Genomic DNA, 25,407 nt, shown 5'->3' on the forward strand with positions numbered 1-25,407 from the left:
GTTCCCCCTACCCCCCCCCTTGGTTTTGCAAAACCTGCTGGAAGCATGGCAGCCGCCCGGGCACTCAGCTGCGCAGTCCCCACCAGGAGCAGAGCTGCCTCCTGGCTTCCTGACAGCTGCCCTCCCCCACCCCTGTTCTCAGTTTCATGCTCCCCACTGGCAGCCCAGCTACCCCCCATCCCTGCTCTCCGCTCTGCACTCCCCGCTGGGAGCACAGCAGCCCCCCTTTGCTCTCAGCTCCATGCTCCCCAACGGGAGTGGGACAGTTGTTTGTTCTCTCGCCTCCACACTCCCCGCTGTGAATGGGGCAACCGCCCAGACACCCAGTGGGGATCTGGGAGCCTCGGTGCAGCTAGGCTCCCAGCAGGAAGCAGGGAGCTGGGATCTCTGGATCAGTCCAGCTCTGGGCGGGAAGCAAAGAGCCTGGGCAACAGCCCGGCTGGGAGCGGGGAACGGGGAGCGAGGGGACAGCCTGGCTTGGAGCAGGGAGCCTGGGGAGCAGCCCGGCTGGGAGCGGGAGGACTTTCTTGTCAATTTCACGCAACTGTCTACACAGGCACTGTATTACCATAACTAAATTGACATAAGCCCTATGCCTCTCGTGGAGGTGGAGTTATTATGTCAGTTTAGCAGGGCACTTACATCAGTCGAGTAAGGCTGTAGTGTGTATACTGACATAGTTAGGTTGACTTAAGCTGCCTTATGTCAACCTAACTGTTTAGTGTAGATTAGGTCTAAAAGAGAGCTGGCTTTGTACCTGACATTATTGTCAGTGTCAGAAGAAACCTTGCCCTAGCCCTTCCCCAAAGCATAGAGTTTACCAGGGGAAATGCCACCAAATATATGCTGAAATTGCTCCTGGTCTTGGAGCACCCTATCAATTGGGTATGGGGAGATGTTGTTTTCCTGGGCTTGGTTTCTAAAGCCAAATGTCCCTCCTCCTTTGCTCAGGGTGGGGGTGGGATAGAATTTAAATCTGGATCCTGAGACAAATTACATGGTTTGTCTGTTTATAATGCACTGAACCAAAATAATGGAGCCAAACACCCAAAAATATGTGAGGGGCTGAGTCAAAAACTGGTTCCAATGTTGGAGCCTGTTTCTAGTAATAATTTATACCATTTGCAAGCGGTGGGCCAAAGACTGCAGCCCCTCCTCATCAAATATTCCCCTTGATGCCAATTTCAGTAAAGACCGAGTAAGTGATTTAATATAGTATCGTAGCCATAGGCCATTGCACACACTAATATAAATAGAAAAAATAATTAAAAAAAATAGTCAATAAAAAAGATACAAACTTTAAAAACACAGTACTAGCAATTCCCTAAAATCAGTTACACTTTAAAATCACCACCCTGAAAACAATATACAAAACTAAAATTAAAAAAAGAAAGAAAGAGGAATACATTATTTTGTTTAGGTCAGAAGTAGCCTATATGTCACAAACATTATCTACGCAGAATTTGGCCTTATATTATAAATATGAAGGAAGTCTAGAAATGTAGAAGGAAGATTTTCTTACTTAAACAATAACAAATGAAGAAGATGATCCCGATGATAATAATAACAATGAGGACAACAATCGTGCCCATGAGAATCTTTTGTCGGTCTAAGTTAGCCTCAGCCATTTTTTCTGTAGAACAAGACCAAAAAAAAAAGGTCATTAGTTACTGAAAATATCCAACAAATAGATTTGTCCTGATCCAGAAGTGCCTTTCTGTTTTAAAGATATAGAACGACTCTAGGTTGTTTGGGGTCTTTTGTTGTGTGTATTTGCTGGAAGCACCATTAAAATTATTTGACAAATGAAATGGATGAAATGGATACAGACCTGTCAAGATTTCAAAACAAACAAACAAAGAAGCACAGCATCATAATTTTTCATTTATTATTTTTGTTCCTCAATATTACATCAGAGAGGGTTTTTTTATGAAACAAATAGTTTTCACAACATACAAAATCTTTAAGCATAAAAAGGGGAAAGCTAATGTCTAAAACTGATTCACTAGGCTTGGGTGGTCAGGAATTTGTTAAATCCTCTGCAGAATTCCCTCATTTTAGGTTCTCAAAATGCACTTGTTCTCCTTTGACTTTCCTTAAAATTGTCACAATGCCTAAAAGGGCTCTTGTCTGCAGACCACCAATGGTTCTTACCTTTTATTATTATGATCTTACTCATAATCTATCATAATGAACATGTTGGTGTCATTGAAAGAAGAGAACAAACAATGCAGACTTACCAGTGTTTTTCTCAAAAGTTTCTGGGGGGAAAAAGAAAAAAAAATTACACACAGTTTCCTCAAAACTGTGCATTCATATGTGTACACTGGGGTGGGAAAGAGATCAGAAGCCCCAGCGAAGGACAGAGTGTGCCCACATTTTACTAATCAAATACTTTCCATTGTGACAAACTGAATATTTCCTCTACTTTCTAAGAATCATTTGTGTCTGTTTTCTATGCAGAAAGGGGGAGACTTTTGGTGATCTTTTGTTAATCACTTCTTTTCTTTTATGTGTTTGGGCAAATGGTGTGATAGGTAAGTGCATTGTGTTTAAGAAAGCTTGTTTTAAGAAAACAATAAAAGACCCCACACACATGCTAACCAGCTTCCTGGAGGTTACCTGAAGTCACTGGGAGTTGTGGGTTCTTAGCACCTCAAATGCATCAAGCCCCTGTAAACTGGGGTTGGGGGAGGTCACACAGTTCATAGCTTATGCAGACTGAGATCATTGCACGCACCAGGGGATCCTTGCATCTCTCCATCCGCGCACAATTACCTATGGGACCCCAACACATTCCCCCCTATTTCAGGGACAACCTGCAGCCACCCAACCTTTCCCCATGCCAGGGACTCTGTGTGTTCCCCCTTATACTCTGTCCCCATGCCAAGTGCCCCATTGCCCCTCCATGCCAGGTGTCCTGTGTGAATCCCCCTTACTCTTCTCTCCACATGCCTCCCCAGACCCACCTGAGTGGCATGGCTCAGAACACTGAACAGAAGTTCATGATCGTGCTCGGTTTTGGTCACAGGCTGCAGATCCTGCCCATTATTTGCAACCCAGTGGAGTTCAGGTTTGGGGAACCACCCTGTTGACCTGCAGGCTAGGCCAATTCTCTGGCGCTGGGGACCCAGCACATAAATGGACACAGGAGCAATAGCTAAAACAGGAAGACAGAGCTTGGGAAGGGACTATCTTCAGGGAAACAGCATTGTCCCTTTGTTATGGCTTTATTTTTAACTCAGGGCACTCTCCCAATTTCTGTGTTTTTCCTACTGGAGTTCAAAGAAATTCTTCACCTGCTTCTCCAGGGGATTCCAGATCATGGCAAGTCTCCACAGTAAATGGCAAGTTGTATGGCTGCCTGGCCTCCAAAATGCTACAGGCCAATGCCAATGCTCAGGCCAGGTCTACACTCAAAAGTTTGGTCGACCCAGCTACATTACTCAGGGGGGTGAAAAATCCACACCCTTGAGTGGTGCAGTTAAACCGACCTAACCCCAGTGTAGACAGCACTAGGTTGATGCAAGAATACTTCTGTCACGCTAGCTTTCACCTCTCGGGGAGATGGATTCACTACAGTGATAGGAGAACCCCTCATTTTGCTGTAGTACATGTCTACACTGAAGATCACCAATGGTTCTTACCTTTTATTATGATATTACTCATAATCTATAATAATAATAATTTTGGTGTTATTGAAATTAGAGAACAAAGAATGCAGACTTACCAGTGTTGTTCTCAAAGGTTTCTGGGGGGAAAGATCTTATGCTCCTTTCTCTCTTCTTTTTTTTCTCTTTCAGTGTTTCTCCATTTTTAAATTCTATTGGGACACAGGGCAAAGATGAGATTGGGGAGTTGTTATGCTGAAAGGTGATATTTATGCCATCAACTGATTCTTTGATCTACAGACAATTATAGAAGTGGTTGAAAGTGCTAGCTCTGCTATCTAGGTGTTAGGCGAACCATGTGTCCTCCATTTCCCCTTTCCAGCTTTCAGATTTCCACCAAAATTGACAGGGTTCTGCCCATTGATATCTAGAACATTCCCTGAAATTCTGGAATTCATCGGATGCAGCATTCAAAAATTGTCATATTACATCTATTAACGCATGGGCCTGAAACTCTAAGTTATGCTAAAGAATAGTTAACCAAGACTGCCGTGTAGCTTTGCAAAAAGTTAGGCTAAGAGAGATAATAAAAATGTTAGCAAACAGAATTAACATGAACATCTGCAAATTTTGCCATCTCACTGTTCACCTCCTTTCCCAGATCATTTATGAAGATGTTGAACAGCACAGGTCCCAGTACAGATCCTTGGATGACCCCACTATTTACAGCTCTCCCTTGTGAAAACTGACCACTTATTCCTTCCCTTTCTTTCCTGCCTTTAAAACAGTTACTAATCTATGAGAGGACCTTCCCTCTTATCCCATGATGGGTTACTTTGCTTAAGAGCCTTTGGTGAGGGACCTTGTCTAAGGATTTCTGAAAATCCAACTACACTGTATCCACTGCATTACCTTTTTGCACCTGTTGACTGCCTCAAATAATCGGTGAGGCATGAGTTCCCTTTACAAAAGCTGCATTCACTCTTCCCCAAGATATTGTGTTCATCCACTGTCTGGTAATTCTGTGCTTTGCTGTAGTTTCAACCAATTTGCCTGTTACTGAAGTTCAACTTACCAGCCTGTCATTGCCAGGATCACCTGTGAAGCCTTTTTTTAAATAAAAGTGTTGCTACATTAGCTATTGGCCAGTCATCTATTACAGGCTGTTCTGGATAACACAGCTATTTTCTCCAGTTTCCTCTCCCAAGGACAGTGACATGACTCAGAACACTGAACAGAAGTTCACAATTCTGCTCTCTTTTGGTCACAGGCTGCAGATCCTGCCCATTCTTTGTAACCCAGTGGAGTTCAGGTTTGGGAAACCACCCTGCTGACCTGCAGGCTTGCTCAATTCCCTGGCCCTGAGGACCCAGCATATCAATGGACACAGAAGCAACAGCTAAAACAGGAAGACAGAGCTTGGGAAGGGACTATCTTCAGGGAAACAGCATTGTCCCTTTGTTATGGCTTTATTTTTAACTCAGGGCACTGTCCCAATTTCTGTGTTTTTCCTACTGGAGTTCAAAGACATTTTTTACCTGCTTCTTCAGGGGATTCCAGATCATGGCGAGCCTCCACAAGAAATGGCAAGTTGTACGGCTCCCTGGCCTCCAAAATGCCATATGCCAATGCCAATACTCAGGCCAGGTCTACACTCAAAAGATAGGTCGACCCAGGTACATTGCTCAGAGGGGTGAAAAATCCACACCCTTGAGAGGTGCAGTTAAACCGACCTAACCCCAGTGAAGACAGCACTAGGTCGAAGCAAGAATTCTTCTGTCAACCTAGCTTTCGCCTCTTGGAAGATGGATTCACTACAGTGATGGGAGAACCCCTCCTGTTGCTGTAGTGTGTGTCTACACTGAAATGCAGACAAGCCCTTAGACAGGGATCTCAGAGGGTTGGGCCTGTTTCTCCACTCCCTAGTCCCTGCACTTGGGGCAAGGATGGAAGAGAGAAAGGGCTTTAAGCCACCTTCACTCTCTCTGTATTCTGGGGCCAGGTAAGTCCTGCCCAGCCCCCTGGTGTAAGTTTGGGGAGCTGGTTCCCATGGGCCCTAGTAAGCAGAGGATATCCATGGTGCATTGTGCTCTGCCCAGGTGCCTAACACATCCCAATCTGCCGTTCTGTTGGAGGCTGGGTGCTGAGTGGGTGCAAAGCTATTAAGCCAGCCGGAGACCTGCCCAGGGCCTATTCTCAGGGGGCCATTTCTGCCCACTTTAAGATCCCTTTACACTGCCAGTGCACCACAAGGAGTCCTTGGTGTGACTAAAAATCAGGTCCAGTGTTTCATACTCTCTGCGTTTAGGGCTCAGTTGCCCCGCACAGGCACAGTTTCGAGTAAGGGGCCAGTGGGGAGTTGTCCTGTCCCAAAGCTCCTACGTGTACACAGGCTGCTACATGTAGCTTGCAACCTCTTGCAGAGCTGGGCAACTCCACGGGCTGGTTCATGTAGGGCAGAGCTATGGGTCTGCCTCCTGCTCAGCACCCTCAGGGCACCGTGAGGGACAGGGACTGGAGTTCTGCCTGGCCTTTATACAGGTCGCAGAGAGGGACAAGGCTCCTTCTGCCCTCTCCTCACTGCACATCTGCATAATGAACAGGCAAAATATGACCCTGCCCAATGAAATCACCAACCTGCAATTTGAAGCTCGGTGGCAGCATCAGCACTCCACTCGTTAGACTTCACAATGCAGCTGTACGTTCCCCTATCAGCCGGTTGGACGTTCTTCAGCTTTAAAGACACATTCCCGGCTGTGAATCCATCCTTCAACAGCGCAGTCCGGCCCTGGTATTTCTGCCCTGGCACATCCTGGCCTGTCTCGGCTCTGTGTTCATGGATAGTCTCTATAATAATTTTCTTCCACTGCGCTTCCATATTGTCCGGCTGCGTCCCAATGGAGATCTGGCAGAGTAAGACCACATCCTGGCCGATGATCCCCGTGACAGTTGGGGACAAGATGACTTCAAAACCCACTGAAAGAAGCAAACCTAAATGAGGGATTGTCTACACTGCAACTGGGGGAGTGATTGCAACTTGGTAGGCATGCCAGTGCTAGCTTGAATCTAGCTAGTCTAGCTAAAAAGAGCAATGAGCACATAGTGGCATGGGCTTCAGCTGTATAAGCCCGCCTGGAACTCTGGGTACATACTCACATTCTTAGCTCACACAAGGGTCCATGCTGCTGTGTCTTCTGGAATCTATTTTCATAAATTAAAGAATGGAAATACTCTGCAAATATGTACTTGATTGCTATTGTTATTGCTAATTAGTAAAAAGGATCTAAGATTATTCTTATTATCAAAAACCTTAGCTTCGCAGATGATATTGATCTCATAACATTGACCCAGAAGGATTTACAGAGAATTGCTGACATGGTAGACCAATAATAATCTGCTAATAATGCCAAGGTCATGGGTTCATGCCCCATGCTGGCCACTCCGTGTGTTTTGATATAGTTGGGGATTGGTCCTGCTTTGAGCAGGGGGTTGGACTAGATGACCTCCTGAGGTCCCTTCTAACCCTAATATTCTATGATTCTATAACCAGGAAAGTAGAAAATTTGGACTAAGCATCAGCACAGGGAACACAAAAAGTATGGCAACTGGAAGACAAGAAGAAGAGGTAAAGATCAAAGTCAGAGACAAAGAACTAGAAGAAGTGGAAAAATTGTGCATCTTTAGGACAAGTATCAAAGAATGGGAATTGTGAAAATAACATAAGACAAATCAGATGAGCTGCTATTGTATTCAGAAAACTGCCATCTCTGGAACGCTAAAGACATTTTTATAACAAAGAAGCTCAGCATGTATCAAACAAGTGCCTTGATGATACCGCTGTGGAGGTTGGAATACTGGAGTATGGAGAAAGCCAACTAATGGAAAATATTGACTGCAGAAATGACTGGCTGGGGGGAATACTGAGAGTTTCCAGACTGCAGAAAACAAAAAATGAAGTGATAAGAAAATGGGTAGGGCAAGAAACAACTCTGTGGCAGAAGATTCAAGAACGATAACCACACTGGTTTGACATGTGTCAGGAATGGGCTTAAAAAGGATACCATATATGGCTATACATGCCAGAATGCAAGGAACTAGAAATAGAGGAAGACTGAGAATGCATTGGATAGAAACTGTGACATAGAACAAAAAGTTTTAAAGACAAACAAAGCCGTGAAGCTGGTTCAAGACCGAAAGCGGTGGAAAGACGCCACTCAGACACGATCGTAACTGCTGGGCTGACAGATGGGAGTCAAAGAAGAATGAAGTTCAGTTTTGTTATTGCACCATTGGAGTGCATCAGCCAGGAATCACAGCAGCCCGCAGTGCCCTGGGTGTGTCTAGGGCAGAGAGAAGGGTCTGTAACTTGAGGAGGGAAAGTGTGAGAATCATCCGGAGATAGGTTCAGTGTCTGGTTGTCCCCCAGTGCAATACCCTGATGCCTAGCTCCCATCTGCACTCCCCCTCCAGGAGAACAGTCAAGGGGACTGCTTGTCCTGGTGTCATAACTATAAAGGGAAGGGTAACAGCTCTCCTGTGTACAGTACTAAAAATCCCTCAAGGCCAGAGACTCCAAAATCCTTTTACCTGTAAAGGGTTAAGAAGCTCAGGTAACCTGGCTGACACCTGACCCAAAGGACCAATAAGGAGACAAGATACTTTCAAATCCTGTGGGGGGGAAGCCCTTTGTTTGTGCTCTTTGTTAGAGGGGGTTCGCCCTTGGGACTGAGAGGGACCAGACATCAATTCAGGTTCTCCAAATCTTTCTGAACAAGTCTCTCCTATTCAAACTTGTAAGTAAACAGCCAGTGTTAGTTTCTCTTTGTTTTCTCAACTTGTAAATGTACCTTTTGCTAGAGTGTTTATCTCTGTTTGCTGTAACTTTGAACCTAAGGCTAGAGGGGGGTCCTCTGAGCTCTTTAAGTTTGATTACCCTGTAAAGTTATTTTCCATCCTGATTTTACAGAGATGATTTTTACCTTTTTCTTTAATTAAAAGCCTTCTTTTTAAGAGCCTGATTGATTTTCCTGTTTTTTAGATCCAAGGGGTTTGGATCTTGATCCACCAGGAGTTGGTGGGAGAGAGGAAGGGGGAAGGTTAATTTCTCCTTGTTTTAAGATCCAAGGGGTTTGGATCTGTATTTCACCAGGGAATTGGTGAAGAGTTTCTCAAGGCTACCCGGGGAAGGGACTAGCATCGAGAATGGTGGCAGCGGACCAGATCTAAGCTGGTAGTTAAGCTTAGAAGTTTTAATGCAGGCCCCCACATTTTGTACCCTAAAGTTCAAAGTGGGGAAACAGCCTTGATACCTGGTATGACAGGCCCTGCTTGGGGTCCCTTTGGGTCTCTATCATAGTGTGTTAGTTCCCCGTGTGCCCTCTGTGCTGAATGTGCTCCGCAGTTCTGAACTATCTCCAGGGGATTTTCTATGAGGTCTCATGACACTGGGCTTCCTCTTCTCAGAGCATGGCCCCCAGGAGTTCTGGGGGGACACAGCTGGAGTCAGAGCTGCTTTGTGGAGGCCCCACTCTGAGCCTGAACACCCTAGAGCCATTTCCCTGCCCCCCAGCCTCTCATCAAATGTCCCCTTGTGTGTTCCAGGCCCGGCCATGTCTGTCTACATCTGGATCCTGCGCTCCACCCTGGTCCTTCTCCTTCTGGTGTCTTCCCCGATCATCACCAATGTCCTGGAGAGAACAAGCCATCGCTCAGCCTGAACCTCTAGACCAGAACTACCAGGGGATGTAACGCAGCCCCTCCACTCCACCCACCTGCTCCCCCACTGCCATCCACCCAGCTCCTAGCTTCTCTATGCAATTCCCACTGTGCTGCCTCCCAAGCACCCCTCTGGTCTGTGCTCCTCCCCAAAGCCCTCGGTTCTCCATATTTCAATCCCTCTGAGCAATCCCATTGGTCCACCTGCCTAGAGTGAAACATGGGGATTTTCACAGACAATCAGTGTCTTGTTCCCCTGCCCCCTATTCTGTCTGTTTGTCCTCAGACTGCGAGCTCCTCGGGGATTGTCCTCTCTGTGGCTCTGGAAGGCGCCTGGCACATAGTGGGTGCTGCCCCACATAAACAGTAATAACTATGACCCAGGTTGGGGTGTGACTCAGAAAGTTCAGCAAACAGGCCAGAGCAACTGAGCCCCTAGGTTCCCACAGGAGGTGATGGCCAATGGGGGGGCACAGCACTCATGTTTAATATGTTCATCCCTCTCCCCCCCGAACGGGCAGCTGCATTTCCCCATCTAGCGCCCCATGCCCAGGTCCCACACGACAAACCCCACGGACAGTCCCTGGACTGGGGCAGCACTGGGTTTGGACACACCCCACATGACAAACCCCATGGACAGTCCCTGGGCAGGGGCAGCGCTGGGTTTGGACACGCCCCACATGACAAACCCCATGGACAGTCCCTGGGCAGGGGCAGCGCTGGGTTTGGACAGGCCCCACACGACAACCTCCACAGACAGTCACTTGGCAGAGGCCCCGTTTAGACTTTGCTAAATCCTCCAGTCTCCCTGTCCTGCTGATCAGCATTTTCTCCATCGGCTCTGGGCAGAGGATGGGCTGAATGGCTCCCACACCGGACATCGTCTCTCTAGAGACTGGGCTGGTGCAGGGCAGGTGATGGCTGGTGCTGGTGCATAGAAAACTCTTGCTGGGATGTTCAGAAGTGCTCAGTGCAGTCTGCACTCAGTGACGTCAATGGGAGAACCCCTCTTGCCTCATGGGGACAGCATCAGGCCGGCATTTGTGAAACCGCCACCTGGGAGCTGTGAGCCATGCTTCCAGGGCACTAAACCCCACACTGCCCACTGCTCCCCAAATTAAACACGGTGCAGGGAGTCAAACTCCAGCCCTGAACCTAGATCAGAATGTCCCAGCCCAGACCCACCTCAGCACTGAGTCCCATTACATCCAGGGCTGGAGCAGCTCACGCATATGGGGCCGCAGGCTCAGGTTATAACCAGGGACGGCCTTTGGTATGGGCGAAAGAGGCAAAGACCCAGGGTGCCATTCTAAGCAGGGTGCCTCCAACTCAGGAGTCCCCCCCACCCCGCTGCTCTGCAGCCCTCTGCATCCATGGCTGCTCCTGCCTCCTGCTTTGGAGCCACCCCGGCCAGCTGCTCCCAGGAGCCTCCTGATTGCTGTGCACAGCGGGGGATAGGGGTGGGAGGGGGCACTGATGACACAGTGTCCCCCCGTCCATGTACCCCATCTCTGTGATCTGGAGGGGGGGTCAGGAGTCAGGAGTGTGACAGAGATGCTGGCACCTGCTGCTGTCTGAACAAGCCTTTAGACTGGTGAGTGCCGCTCTGCTTAAAGGGGCAGCGTGCTGTGTCTCATACACTCCGCCAGCACACTCTCTCTCTCTCTCTCACACACACACACACACACACACACATACACACACTGACTCTCTCACACTCCCCCAGCACACACACACTGCCTCTCTGTCACTCCCCCAACACACACACTCACCCTCCAACACATACTTGTATTATGTTGTTGTTATTACTTCTTGGTACTTCCTGCAATGCACATATATTCTCTATAATTTTATTCTTTCAAAGTGTGTTGTTTTAGTTTTTTGACCGGTCTGTGCATTTCATAATTTTATTTCTCTGTTATGCTTACATTTAATTCTTTGTGTAGTGAGTTCTAAAATGCCTAACCTGTCCTGGCTGGATTAATTAGCATTATTACTTTTATTACCATATTGTGCTTTGTCATTTATTATTTAAAGTGGTACAATCAAATCATAGTATCCTTCTAGAATGTAACTTTAGCCTGTACTAACCTTAGCAGTGCCAGTTTTAAAAACATTAGCTAAAAACATAACTTTAGACCCTGTGCAGATGAAGGTCGCTTATTTCGAAATTGTATTTTTAGTTATATCTGTAAAATAACTTAAAATTTGCATGAAAAATAGGTGAAGTTCCAGCCATGATAACAAAAGCAATAATGGAGTCAAACGTTAGTGAGTCACATACATGATTGTGATCAGTAAACATAAATGCCAAAATAATTAGAAAAATAAAAGAGAAAAAAAATTAATCAGATATGTTAAAATTAAGTATGTTTTTAGTGGAATGAAAAACAATTGACTAAAATAGAGCAGATAATGGCGGCAACGCAGAGTATGTATGGTAGAGAAAGTAAGCAGACTTTATTTATTTTTATTTCTCTCTACTAAAGATAGTGTACGAAGTTTCAAACGTGTGTTTCTGATATCTGTTCCAGAACTGATACCTCAAGGTTTGGGATTGGGAATAGCTGCTGTATTATCTCCTGATTGTTCTAAATTTACATATAAACTTTAAACGTGGCTTTAACAATTAGATACAGTGCTTCTGACAGCTAATTCCTAAGTTATGATCTGCAGAAACCATAGAGTTTTCAGGTGCCTAAGCAGTCCCTGGAATCACCATTCAAGTTTCCTCAGACATCCCCAATCTGAAATGGTGCCCTGGAGAGCCAGGAGTGGCCAGAGGGCTGCAGGAAGGCCGTGGGCTATGACAAGATGCAGCCCCTGTGTGCAGGGCCAGCTTTAGGAAGTGCGGGGCCTGATTCGAATACCCAGGGGTGGTCCGGGTCTTCGGTGGCACTTCGGCGGCGGGTCCTTCACTCGCTCCAGGTCTTCCGCGGCACTGAAGGACCTGCCACCGAAGTGCTGCCGAAGACCCGGATCGCCGCCGGATGAGTAAAAATTAAAAAGTTAGGCGCTCTTCTTTAGGGTGCGGGGCCTGATTCGGGGGAATCGGGGGAATTGGCCTAAAGCTAGCCCTGCCTGTGTGACAGCGCAAAGCCTGCCTTGAGCCACATGCCAAGTACCAGACACCACAAACCACAGAAGCAACGCAGAAGTAAGGGTGGCAATACACCATATGCCAGGCCACCCTTACTTCTGCGCTGCTGCTTGCTGTGGTGTTGCCTTTAGAGCTGAGTGCCCGACCAGCACCGACCAGTGTCAGGCAGCCCTGCCAGTGCTTAATTTGTGCCAGGGCTGAGCTCTGGCACGTCTTTCAATACAAATTAAACACTGGAGGAGGCAGTGGAGCCCAGAGGTGATGGGGGGTAGCCCAGGGTGCCCGTGGGAGCCAGGGTGATGGGGGAGGGGGAGCGCCAAAATACAAGTTCGCCCAGGGCGCCATTTTCCCTAAGGCCGGACCTGGAATAACACACCCACCCAAACCTCTTTGCCCCCGTGGGGCTCACCTCTCAGAACACACACAGCCCCACAGAGTCTCCAGATAAATACATAAAGACAGCCCCAATACATGTGGTTCGCTCAGTTGTGGCTATGTAGGTGTCCAGCCCCAAAGAGCCCCCAGGGCACAGCCTCACCCCACCTGCAGCCTCTGGGGAGAGGGAGGAAAAACAGCATGAAAAGGGATAGGAAAAAAACAAGTGCTAGAAAGTGTTAGTGCAAAGGGAAGTGCACTGGGGGGGGGCACGTGTGTTAGTGAGCTGGGGGTGGGATCAGAGGGCCGTGGGGGAGGGGCCAAGCCTTCAGAGATGTTGATCCAGTCCCTGTCTAAGTGCTAGTGACACCTGTACAAATCCATCTCCAGGCTGTAACACAGGCCAAAGGCAACTCCCAAGCTGAGGGCAGCAGGGCAGGGCTTAGCGCACAGGGATATTTACACCAGAAATACGCAGCTCTGTGGCCCATTCCCCTCATCCATGTCACCTGGGCACTGCGAGTGTGAAATGACCCCAGAGTTACACCCCCACTGCACTGGTACAAATGGCACACTGTGGGATGGGCAGGAGAGACGCAGACCCTGAAATCCAGGATTAGGGAAGAAATTGCGATTGGTACAAAGATAATGGCTGAGAGAGACTGGAGAGATCACAGCCAATGGCAGTTTGATAGAAAGTGACAATTAGATTAATTAAAACCTAGATGGTCCCTTCTGGCCTGAACATCTTTGGATCACTGATGCCCTTTGGGGGAGTTTGTAACATCAGATTCAAAAACGACAGACCCAGACGGGGCTCTCGCTGAGTGGCCTGTTGCACTCTTCTAACAGCTCCCCGCCACATTGCCCGGCCTGCGGTACATCCTAGAGCAGGTGTCTGAGTGCTCGGGAGAAGAAGCCAGGACTCTCTTGCATAATTGGTTAGACATGTGCTCCCGTGTAGTAGTAGCGGCTCTGAGCAGGTCACACATCACAGCCAGGCCACTCACAGGCAGGGCGAGAACCAACGGCTGGAAACCGATCCTAGAAAAGTCCATTCTGGAACAAAGATGCAAGTGTTTAGCAGGGAGGGGAATTAACCATTGGAACAACTCACCCAGGGATGTGGGGCACTCTCCAATGCTGATGTCAGTGCAGTGTTAGAGGATGGCAGGACAAACACTCATCCCAGGCCATGAGATACAGAGTCTTTGCCGCTGGGGACATGGATTTATAGATTCCTAGGCCAGAAGGGAGCACTGTGATCATCTAGTCTGATCTCCTGTGTAGCACAGGACTCAGAGTTTCCCCATAATAATCCCAGAGCAGATCTCTTAGGAAAACATCCTATCCTGATTTAAAAATTGTCAGTGATGGAGAATCCATCACACTCCTTGGTAACTTATTCCAGTGGGTAATTACCCCCACTGCTAAAATTGTACTGTGAAGCAGGCAGACAAGGTGCCAGCTCATGCCACGGTCCCGAAGCCTCCAGTGAACACTTGTCAAATGCATAGCTGGAAACCAGTCTGACTTACCAGTGTGTTAGTAGTGTTAAAATGGGTATTAGCCTTGTAACAATGTGTTGAGCATGTAGACTTTATGAAATGCTTGTAAGTTGCTACCTACGTTATTCTGTAAGCCGTGCTATAAGGTAATGCTTCAGTGTTTCTTCGGCAACTGAAAAAATGTTTCCTCTGAAACTGAAAATCCAGTCAAGAAAGAAGCATCACCCTCATCAGGAAGGCCTATTGAATTCAAATGGGCCATTTTAAGCCTTCAAAGAGGAAGGACTTTGTTGAATAGCTCCGGTCACACCCATGAAGGGGGGGATGTGCAGAAGCACCCATCCCATCAGTTTGTACTCTAGGGAGATGGGGATAAAAATCCCTGACCAGAAGGAACTGGGGTCTTTTCATGCTGTTTGGACCCTTAGGGGTAAAGATTCCTAAACATAAGCTGGAGATCCCCAGGATGAACCTGGGTTAGCCCTAAGGCCATATAGAGCTGGCAAATGTCAGCCTCTCTATCACCATCTGGGCCCTAAGACTGCAACTCATTTGTGTGTGTATGTTCACCTGTTTTACCTTTGGAAATAACTCTCATTTCTTTTTCTTAGTTAGTAAATCCTTAAATTAGTTCACTGTAGGATTGGCTACAAGTGTTGTCTTTGACATGAGATCAAAGGTACAAATCGACCTGGGGTAAGTGATGGGTCTTTTGGGACTGGGGGTAACCTGAATATTTTGTGATCTTTGGTGTAAAGTGGCCATTTATCACAAAGGCAAGCTTGTCTGGGTGGCAAGATAAATTGGAGTGCCCAAGGGGACTGTCTGTGACTCCATGATAAGGCTGTATAGTGCCTGAGGAGTTTACACTTGTTACTGGGCTGGTGAAATGTAAGTATAGAACTCACAATCAATTTGGGGTTTGTGCTCCGCTTCTTAACAGTCTGCTCTGAAATTGGTATTCTGGCTTGCGAGCCACTCCATGTAGTGTGAAATTTACTCCTAATTACCAGTCTGAATTTGTCTAACTTCCACTTCTAGCCATTGGATCCTGTTATATCATCTCTGCTTGATTGAACAGCCCATTATTAAACATCTTCCCCATTGTTGATACCTACAGACTGTAAACAAGTCACCCCTTAACCTTCTCTTTTTTAAGCTACATAAATTGAGCTTCTTGAATATATTCCTATAAGGCAGGTTTTCTGATCCTTTAATCAGTCTCATGGCTCTTCTTCGAACCCTCTCCAATTTCTCTACATCTTTCTTGAATTGTGGGCATCAGAAATGGACACTGTATTCCAGCAGTGGTCGCACCGTTACCAAATATAGAGGTTAAATAACCACTCTACTCTTACTCAGGATTCCCCTGTTTATGCATCCCAGGATTGCATTAGCCCTTTTGGCCATAGTATTGCACTGGGAGCTCAGGTTCAGCTGATTCTCCTTCACAACCCCCAAATCTTTTCAGAGTCACTGCTTCCCAGGAGAGTCCCCCACCCTGTAAGTAAGGCCTGAATTCTGTTCCTAGTGGTATGTGTTACACTTAGCCCAGGGTTTCTCAACCAGGGGTCTCCGCTTGTGTAGGGAAAGCCCCTGGCAGGCCGGGCCGGTGTGTTTACCTGCCCCATCCACAGGTCCGGCTGATCGCGGCTCCCACTGGCCGCGGATTGCTGCTCCGGGCCAATGGGGGCTACTGGAAGCAGAGGCGATCGGCCGGACCTGTGGACGGGGCAGGTAAACACACCGACCCGGCACGCCAGGGGCTTTCCCTACACAAGCGGTGACCCCTGGTTGAGAAACCCTGACTTAGCCACATTAAAACACCTATTGTTTGCTTGCTCCCAGTTTAGCAAATGATCTAGGTTGCTCTGAATCAGTGACCTGTCCTCCATTAGGTACCACTCCCCCAAATTTTGTGTCCTCTGCAGACTGTATCAGTGATGATTTTATGTGTTTATGATTTTATGACATGGAGGATTCTCCAGCACTTGGACTATGTAAGTCAAAATGGGTGTGTGTAAAAGACACGCTCTAACTCGACCCTAAGCTATGGGCAGGATGTAGGGGTCAGTGGGTGAGATTCTCTGCCCTGTGTAATGCAGGGAGTCAGACTAGAGGAACACAATGGTCCTTTCTGGCCTTAACCTCCATGGATCATGGGGCCCAGGCTGTGCAAACACGCCATTGGGAGACCAAACTCCAAGGCACATTTTAAAGACATGTCATAAATAAAACGAGCAAGAGTAGATGGAGGAGAGAGCCAAATAGGAGCTGCCTGTAAACTAACACAGACAGAGCTGTGGTTATTCACCTGTCTAGGGACTCGCTCTGCCTGTGCTATATACAGACCCAGAAACCCAGCCACAGGCCCCTCCCCATCTGTGCTCATGGCATTATCAGAAGTGTTTGCAGTGCAGGATCCTCTCCCCTCACTGACCCCGTCCCCATGGCCCCGGCTGCGCTAGCAGCTCAGAGCAGCGTGTGCCGCGTGACTTAATGTCATGTGTATAGCAGTGCAGACCCAGAGCGATGCTGCTCCCCTGAGGCAGAGACCTCCCCATCAGCCATCTGCTGTGCTCGCTTTTATGTTGGGGACAGTCCCTGTGCTGCATTCTCAGCAGGGCCGGGCGTCTGAGAACAGCACCGCCATCCCCTGCACCTTGTCCCAGCCAACGCGGATGTCATGGGACCCTGGTAGAGAATCGCTGAGCCAGGCTGTCTCCTCGTGGCAGGGGGAGGGGGGAGGGTCAGTGTAAACTGCACCTGCTGGCCCCAAAGTCACCTTATGTGGGGTCCTGGCATACAGGAGTGGTCTTTGAAAGGGGGCAGAGCCAGGACATTCCTCTGCCCAGCCAATCCCTGGCTGCTGTATCACCCTGATTTTGGATAGGGGGCATGGCTTGGGAATGGGGGCGTGGTCAGTACTTTCCTGAAGCCATCCAATCCCCAGCTGCTGTATCATCCCCAGCCAATGAGAGTACTGAACAGAGGTCAGATATCCCATATTAGCAGCAAAGTCCCCATTTTCCATGAGACGCCCGAACATCTGGGATGTGCCAGGTTTTCATTCCCTCCTTGCACGTCTGGTTGCTTTACAGCCGCACAGTGTCTGTCCGATCCGTGTGCCTGGGCCAAGTGGGACTGTCTCTGTGTGACAGGGACACATGGCTCTTGGAGGGGCGCTTGGGGCCTGGGCTGAGGGTGGGAATTGAAGAGCAGTGGATGAGGGCTGATGCTACCAGAGTGGGGCTAGAGGTCAGAGCCCAGGTTAATGTCACTCTCTCAGTGGTTGCTGATAAACTCACCCACATGCTAAGCTCCTGGTCTGGGCACAATATGCTTGGGAGGCTGTGGAGACCGGAGCTCTGCAGACAGACACCAGCTCATGCCAACCACATGCCCCTGTGTGTCCTGTATGAGTATTTCACGATCCTAAAAATTGCCCCTGGGAAAGTCCCCCAGTTTGTGATGCTGAACCTCCATGGATTTCACACTACTGGTGTAGGTCACTGCCTCTGGTGAGATCCAGGGGGTCCCCCTTGGAGACACGGGGAGCACTGGCCTGGTGGGGGGAGGATGTGACTGCTCCCTGTGAGTGAGACCAGCCTTGGCGTGTGGCTAGTCTGTGTGCTGCGAAATGTAAATGGGAAACCTGCGCATTCAGTCCTGAAAAACACCAGCCTGGGGTTGGGGGGGATGGTGGATAATGTTTCCACTCACATCTCTGGCCACACACACATCAGGGCTGCTCCCAGACATGCTACAAGAGACCACAGCCCATCCGGTTCCTTTGCTACTCCTCCTGGGGAGGAGGGGACTGGAGGCACAGAGCCTCGGGGGTTCTCCTCGGAGGCCCAGACGCTGCTGCAGAGTCCCCTGGCTCGGTCACCAGCTCTCACTCCCCATGATCCTGCTGTGGCTGCTCTGTGAGTTTGGGGAGCTCTCTGCTAACGGGCTGGGGGAGGTTGTCTCCAGGTTGTTGGGAGCAGAGGGAGACGCAGAGGGAGATGCTGCCTGGGCTGGGGAGATGTGGGGACCAGCCTGGGGTCAGAATTCCATTAGAAATATTGAGTTGTTGAAATGGTGACTACACATGGCTATTTCACTGAGATCCAGACAATTAATTCATGTCAGAGTGAAAAGCTGGTTGTACATTCAGGGTGTGTGTTTCCTAAAGATGTCTGACATGATTTTCAATATTCTTCCAATGTTTGTTATAGCCTCCTGCCCTACATGCCATATAATATAATGCCCTGGTGAAGGCATCACAGGCTCATATATATAATGTACGCTTAGAGCGGCCTCGTGGTTGAGACACCCATTTCCCATTTAAAATTGTAGAATTTTTAAATCCCCTAGAGAGTCTAACATTCTTCTTGGGGAGCCTATTAATGATAATTTGGGACTTTGTGAGAAAGTAGAAATATTGAAATTTTTACAATGCCCCATGTTCTGAGATTCCAAGGGAATTATGGGTGAGAGGGGGTCTTTAAAATTAATGGTAATTTATTTATACTCAGATTATTGAAGTCAAGGAGAGTTTTTTCCATTGACTTCAACCAACTTCTGGTCAAACCCTCAAACTGTACTGAAGACTTTATAATGCTCCGCTGCAACTATTCAGACTTTGTCATATTCCTAACCGAGTCTTTCCACCAATAGCCGCGTTGAGACCTATTAAACGTGCATTGATTGTGTCTTGATTATCAAACATTCTGGGAAGATTAATTAATCACGTCTGCTGAAAACAAGGTAAATAGAGAGGATCACAACTTAGACAATGTTTTTCAAATTTGCAAATAAATGGGAAAATTTTAGCCAAATATTTGCTAATTCCCCCCCCTCCAATTTTTCATCTACCCTTTGTTTGTCCATCTGTACAATGGGGATATTGATACTGACTTCCAACAGAAAGCCTCTCAGATTGAAAAGAAATCTGAGAATATTCTACATCGACTGGGAGACTTTGCAAAGAACCCCCCTAATTAACATTACAAGGCTGTTCAATTGTTTTAGAGACAGACAAGAAGGAAAAAGCAACATTTCTCACTTCAAAAAACATTGTTACAAAGAAGTTTGTGCTTAAATTGATGACCTTTAAAATGTCACCCTTTCCACATGGCCACACCCCAGTGAGGAATCCCAGCTTTGCTAGTTTGGAAGGAAAACACCCCTTAAATACTGAGACCCTGCACCTGCTATTGCTTGTGCAATTATGTCACTTTACTCTTGTGAGTAATCCCATTGACGATAATAGGGCTACTCTCAAGAGTACAGTTATGCATGTGCTTAAATGTCTGCAGGACCAGGGGCTAGAGTTCTGCGTCGTTTACTTAAGCTGTAAACTCTCCAGGGCAGTGACTGTCTTTTTATTCGGACTAGGTTTGGAAGGATTTGGTTTGATCAGAAAAAGTCAATAAATGTCTATTTCACTGTACACTCAGAGAAACCGATGAATACATATTAACATCAGTAATAACAGAAATGTATAAATGGCAAAGTAAGAAAAGTGCATCTTGAGAACTTATTAGAGTTTGATTTCAGGATCTTTACTCTGTATATTTTGACATGGGATATTGACAATTTGTGTTTTGATAGCATCTACCGTCATTAAATAATAATTGTCTGAACCCCCTATTGTTTGACAGACTCCCATAATTTCCTGCAACTGTGAAAATGGAAATAGTAAAATTTGAAAAAAAAAATGCTTAAAACTCCAAATTTTGTAAAATGTAAAAATGTTACTCGATACAAATTGCAAAAAAATGCTTAAAAATAAACACTGATATTATATTCTGAAATTACACAAAAATAAACATTAAATTTTGCTTAAACTAGTTATGACTGTGTTCAGCACAAGGAGTTGGCATCTCTAGGTGATACTGCAACACAAATATTATTATGATTATTAATTTTTTAATAAATTAATTTGTATTATTATTAATAATGATTATGACAATAATAATACAGTAATGATTGAAATTGGTATGTCGTGCAAGCAGAATATGAAATATCTACTAAAGGCCAAATCCTTCAAACTCTAAGTAGTGAGTGCTCATAGGTCTCGTTCTGTGAGTCAAGGTTTTCAGAATTCAGCTTTCAGGTCTGTAGCTGCACATGGCTGTGACCCCATCGCTTGGGACTTTTAGAAATTGTTCAGCTAAAGGGGAGGCCCAGCCTAGGATTATTGTTGTTAATGCTCAGCCTGGGATACCAAGAGATCTGGGGTGAATTTCGGACTCTGCCACGCAGTCTCTGTGTGACCCGTGGATCACTCTGTGCCTCAGTCCCCACCTGTTACACAGGGAAAATTATACTCCCCCATCTCACCAAACTCTATTCATGAACATTTGGTGCTTAGACACCATGGTCTCTGCACAGACAGAAATGCCCAAACCCTAGAGAATATTCTGCTCTGCCCATGGCCGGGGATGGACAAGATACACGGCTCCTACTGCTGTGAACACTGTGTGAGCCTGTAAGCCATGGTGTGCTGAGCCTATGAGAGGGGCAGTTAAGATCGTGCTGTCAGATCTGGGTGTGAAGACCCCGCGCCAGCATGGATCTCACTGCAGGACAGGGGCTTCAGATTGCTTGGATTTTCTGAGTATTATTTGTTTAAATGTCAATGTTAGCATTTCCCCAGCGCAGGCTAGTTATTGTTAGAGACGCCCTGTCTGCTACTCACCATTTCTGCTGTTTGGTGCAGGTGCTGGGGTCACAGGCCAGGAGTTATGCAGCTCCCCAGGTGAGTGTGTGAGCACAAGAGACATGGGAAGGAAAAGAACTGCCGATCAAGGAACAAATTGCCCAGGCCCTTGCAATGGGAGGAGATGGAAGGACAGAAACCTTCTGTGCAAACCCTGCCTGAAACCCTGTTAATTAAGCAGTACATGGAACTTCTCGCAGTGGTCGAACATAAATATTAGTGAAAAGGAAATGTGCTTGGGACAGATTCTCAGATGGAGTAAGCTGATGTAACTTTATTGACTCCAATGGAGGGGGCCACTTTACAGCCGCTGGGGGATCTGGCGTATTGTCTCCAGTGGAGCAACACCAATGTATAGCATTGTCTGGCCCAATGTAACAGGGATTCAGACCCCCAGCTAAAACAGACTAAATAGGCAAGTCTGATATGCGTCTGGATGTATGAATTAAAGCAGGGCGTTGCCTCAAATTTGCTGTTTTAAATTCCATATTTATGTGAATTCCCAAGTGAATAGACCCTTCTCCTTTCACCAGTCAATAAATTTCTCATCTCAGTGATTGCTAACTCTCAGCTCCCTGTCATTCCCCTCTCAGGCACACGCATCTCTTTGTTGTTTCAGGCGATCTCCCTGCACCTACGTTGTTCCTGAATACGACGTCAGCTCAGGAGGGGGACCCAGTTTTAGCCCGATGTGCAGATCTTCTGAACTATCATAGAATCATAGAATCATAGAATATCAGGGTTGGAAGGGACCTCAAGAGGTCATCTAGTCCAACCCCCTGCTCAAAGCAGGACCAATTCCCAACTAAATCATCCCAGCCAGGGCTTTGTCAAGCCGGGCCTTAAAAACCTCCAAGGAAGGAGACTCCACCACCTCCCTAGGTAACGCATTCCAGTGCTTCACCACCCTCCTAGTGAAATAGTGTTTCCTAATATCCAACCTGGACCTCCCCCACTGCAACTTGAGACCATTGCTCCTTGTTCTGTCATCTGCCACCACTGAGAACAGCCGAACTCCATCCTCTTTGGAACCTCCCTTCAGGTAGTTGAAGGCTGCTATCAAATCCCCCCTCATTCTTCTCTTCTGGAGACTAAACAATCCCAGTTCCCTCAGCCTCTCCTCATAAGTCATGTGCTCCAGACCCCTAATCATTTTTGTTGCCCTCCGCTGGACTCTTTCCAATTTTTCCACATCCTTCTTGTAGTGTGGGGCCCAAAATTGAACACAGTATTCCAGATGAGGCCTCACCAATGTCGAATAAAGGGGAACGATCACGTTCCTCGATCTGCTGGCAATGCCCCTACTTATACAGCCCAAAATGCCGTTAGCCTTCTTGGCAACAAGAGCACACTGTTGACTCATATCCAGCTTCTCGTCCACTGTGACCCCTAGGTCCTTTTCTGCAGAACTGCTACCTAGCCATTCGGTCCCTAGTCTGTAGCAGTGCATGGGATTCTTCCGTCCTAAGTGCAGGACTCTGCACTTATCCTTGTTGAACCTCATCAGGTTTTTTTTGGCCCAATCCTCTAATTTGTCTAGGTCCCTCTGTATCCGATCCCTACCCTCTAGTGTATCTACCACGCCTCCTAGTTTAGTGTCATCTGCAAACTTGCTGAGAGTGCAGTCCACACCATCCTCCAGATCATTAATAAAGATATTAAACAAAACCGGCCCCAGGACCGACCCTTGGGGCACTCCGCTTGAAACCGGCTGCCAACTAGACATGGAGCCATTGATCACTACCCGTTGAGCCCGACGATCTAGCCAGCTTTCTATCCACCTTACAGTCCATTCATCCAGCCCATATTTCTTTAACTTGGCGGCAAGAATACTGTGGGAGACTGTATCAAAAGCTTTGCTAAAGTCAAGGAATAACACATCCACTGCTTTCCCCTCATCCACAGAGCCAGTTATCTCATCATAGAAGGCAATTAGGTTAGTCAGGCACGACTTCCCTTTGGTGAATCCATGCTGACTGTTCCTGATCACTTTCCTCTCCTCTAAGTGTTTCATAATTGATTCCTTGAGGACCTGTTCCATGATTTTTCCAGGGACTGAGGTGAGGCTGACTGGCCTGTAGTTCCCCGGATCCTCCTTCTTCCCTTTTTTAAAGATGGGCACTACATTAGCCTTTTTCCAGTCATCCGGGACCTCCCCCGATCGCCATGAGTTTTCAAAAATAATGGCTAATGGCTCTGCAATCTCATCCGCCAACTCATGTTACCAAAGTTATTTTCTGTAAGGATGGGGTGGCGTTTTCAAGTCAAAAATTCAAATCAGAACAGATTAGTTCTACATTGCTCCTTATGACCTCCATGAAGAGTGCAGGGCGCTATTCCTGTGGCTATCAGCACAAGGATGAGAAAAACCAGGTGACCAGTTCCAACTACAGTGCCCCCCTGCAACTGACAGTCACAGGTGAGCATCTGTAAGCGTCACAGTGTGGGCAGGGGAAAGGGCTCAAATGGAGGGTATCTGGCATTTAGTAGATTATTCCATGCTACCCCTCCCCCACCCAGCCATATCAGGTTTGTTTGTAACATTTTCTGCCCCCAAAGCTGTGCCTTCAGTAGGAAAACAGACGTGTTCTGCATTAGAATCAACTAACTCGAGGTAAAACTGCAGTGAAGACTGGGCAGTTTGGAGATGTCACATGTGTTAGCAGGCCAAGTTATGGCTACAGGGGAGCCAGATGTGTAAAGGTATTCATGGTAGATGCAGACCCCACTTTTACTCATTCCCAGCTAAGACACTGTGATATTTCCTGTGTTTATTGACCAGACAGAAAGGCTCCCCCTGATGGCAGCAGAGTCACTGACCGGCCTGAAAATACTCCACCTTACAAAGGTGAGTGACTGGATTTACTACGGGCCTGATTCCACAGAGCACATTGGGTTCAGAGCTCTTGAAAATCTCACCTTCAGTGCCCAATCCACAGCCCATCACAGTAACTGGGCAACAAAATGACAGAAGAAATTGAAACCTAGAGAAGGGCAACAAAAATGATTAATGGAATGGAACAGCTTCCATATGAGGAGAGATTAAAAAGACTGGAATTGTTCAGCTTAGAAAAGAGACGATTAAGGTGAGATTTGATAAAGGTCTATAAAATTTTGAATGGTTGGGAGAAAGTGAATAAGGAAGTGTTATTTACCCCTTCACACAACCAAAGAACCAGGGGTCAGCTGTTGAAATTAATAGGCAGAAGGTTTAAAATAAACACAAGGAAGAACTTGTTCACCCAACACAAAGTCAACCTGTGAATCTCATTGGCAGGAGATGTTGTGAAAGCCAAAAGTATAACTGGGTTCAGAAAAGAATTAGATAGGTTCGTGGAGGATAGGTCCATCAATGGCTATTGCACAAGATGGTCAGAGATGCTAGAGTTGCGCTAGACTACATCCAGTAGGCACTACTAATGTTGATCTGTAACAGAGAGGAGCAAGGAATGGCTCTTCCTTCTGTAGGATTTTCTTGGCTAGCTGTACAGTTCTCTCCATTCACTTGTGGATAATGTGAATTGCTAGGAATATGATCGAAATTATATTTAATTCAGAATGACTTAAATTCTGCTGCAGTGAATTGTGGTCAGTTGTCTGTCACTAGTGGCTCTGGAATACCGAAGTGAGCAAAAATGCACTTCAGATTCTCGATAACCCTGTGACATGTTATGTCTTTCAAGTATATTATTTCTATATACCTGGACAATGTCCTGCAACGTCCACATGTCCTTACTAATGTCCGGCCACCACACTGACCGGCATTTAATTAACTCTTGATGTGCTTCATGGATGAGGTTTAGGATTTCTCCTCTCATTTTGTTTGGAAGTAAGATGCAGTTCCAATCATGAGTGCCTTTGACTCGCTTAATTGTGCACACACAACAAAATATTGCCTTGTCATTTCCTTGGTGTTCTTTAGATACTTGGGCCAGCTGGCTCTGATGTCACTTAGAACTTCCTTAAATTGCATGTCTGTTGAGGTTGCTATTTGTAGCTGGTGTAGTCTCTTTTCCGACACTGGTCTGTGTGCATCCACAGCATCCATGTACACCTTTATATCCTCTTTGAGCTCAAGGGTAGTGGAGTGCAATGCTGGGCTTTCTAACAGTGTGTCTGCTACTACCAGATTTTTCCCAGGAACATACTTAGCATTTGGGTTAAATCACATGAACCGTATCAGTAGACGTTGGCATCTCAGTGGTGTTTGATCCAGCTCTTTTCTATTGATGAGGGTTATAAGCACTTTATGGTCTCTTATCAGTGTAAACGAATCCAATCCACACAGATATTTGTTTAAAACATTTCACATGCCCATGCACTGGCCAGGCACTCCTTTTCAGTCTGTGCATATTGTTTTTCCTTGTGTTTGTTTTTAAACCACCC

The 25,407-nt window shown here is 46.8% G+C and overlaps 1 pseudogene; it reads right to left on the reverse strand.

The window, feature by feature from the left end:
• LOC135892892 (butyrophilin subfamily 1 member A1-like) overlaps positions 1-10,207 on the reverse strand; it is a 29,698-nt pseudogene extending 19,491 nt beyond the window's left edge.
• Positions 10,208-25,407: the final 15,200 nt, after the last annotated feature.

Source organism: Emys orbicularis, chromosome 21 (genome assembly GCF_028017835.1).
Source record: "Emys orbicularis isolate rEmyOrb1 chromosome 21, rEmyOrb1.hap1, whole genome shotgun sequence".
NCBI classification, from domain to species: Eukaryota; Metazoa; Chordata; order Testudines; family Emydidae; genus Emys; species Emys orbicularis.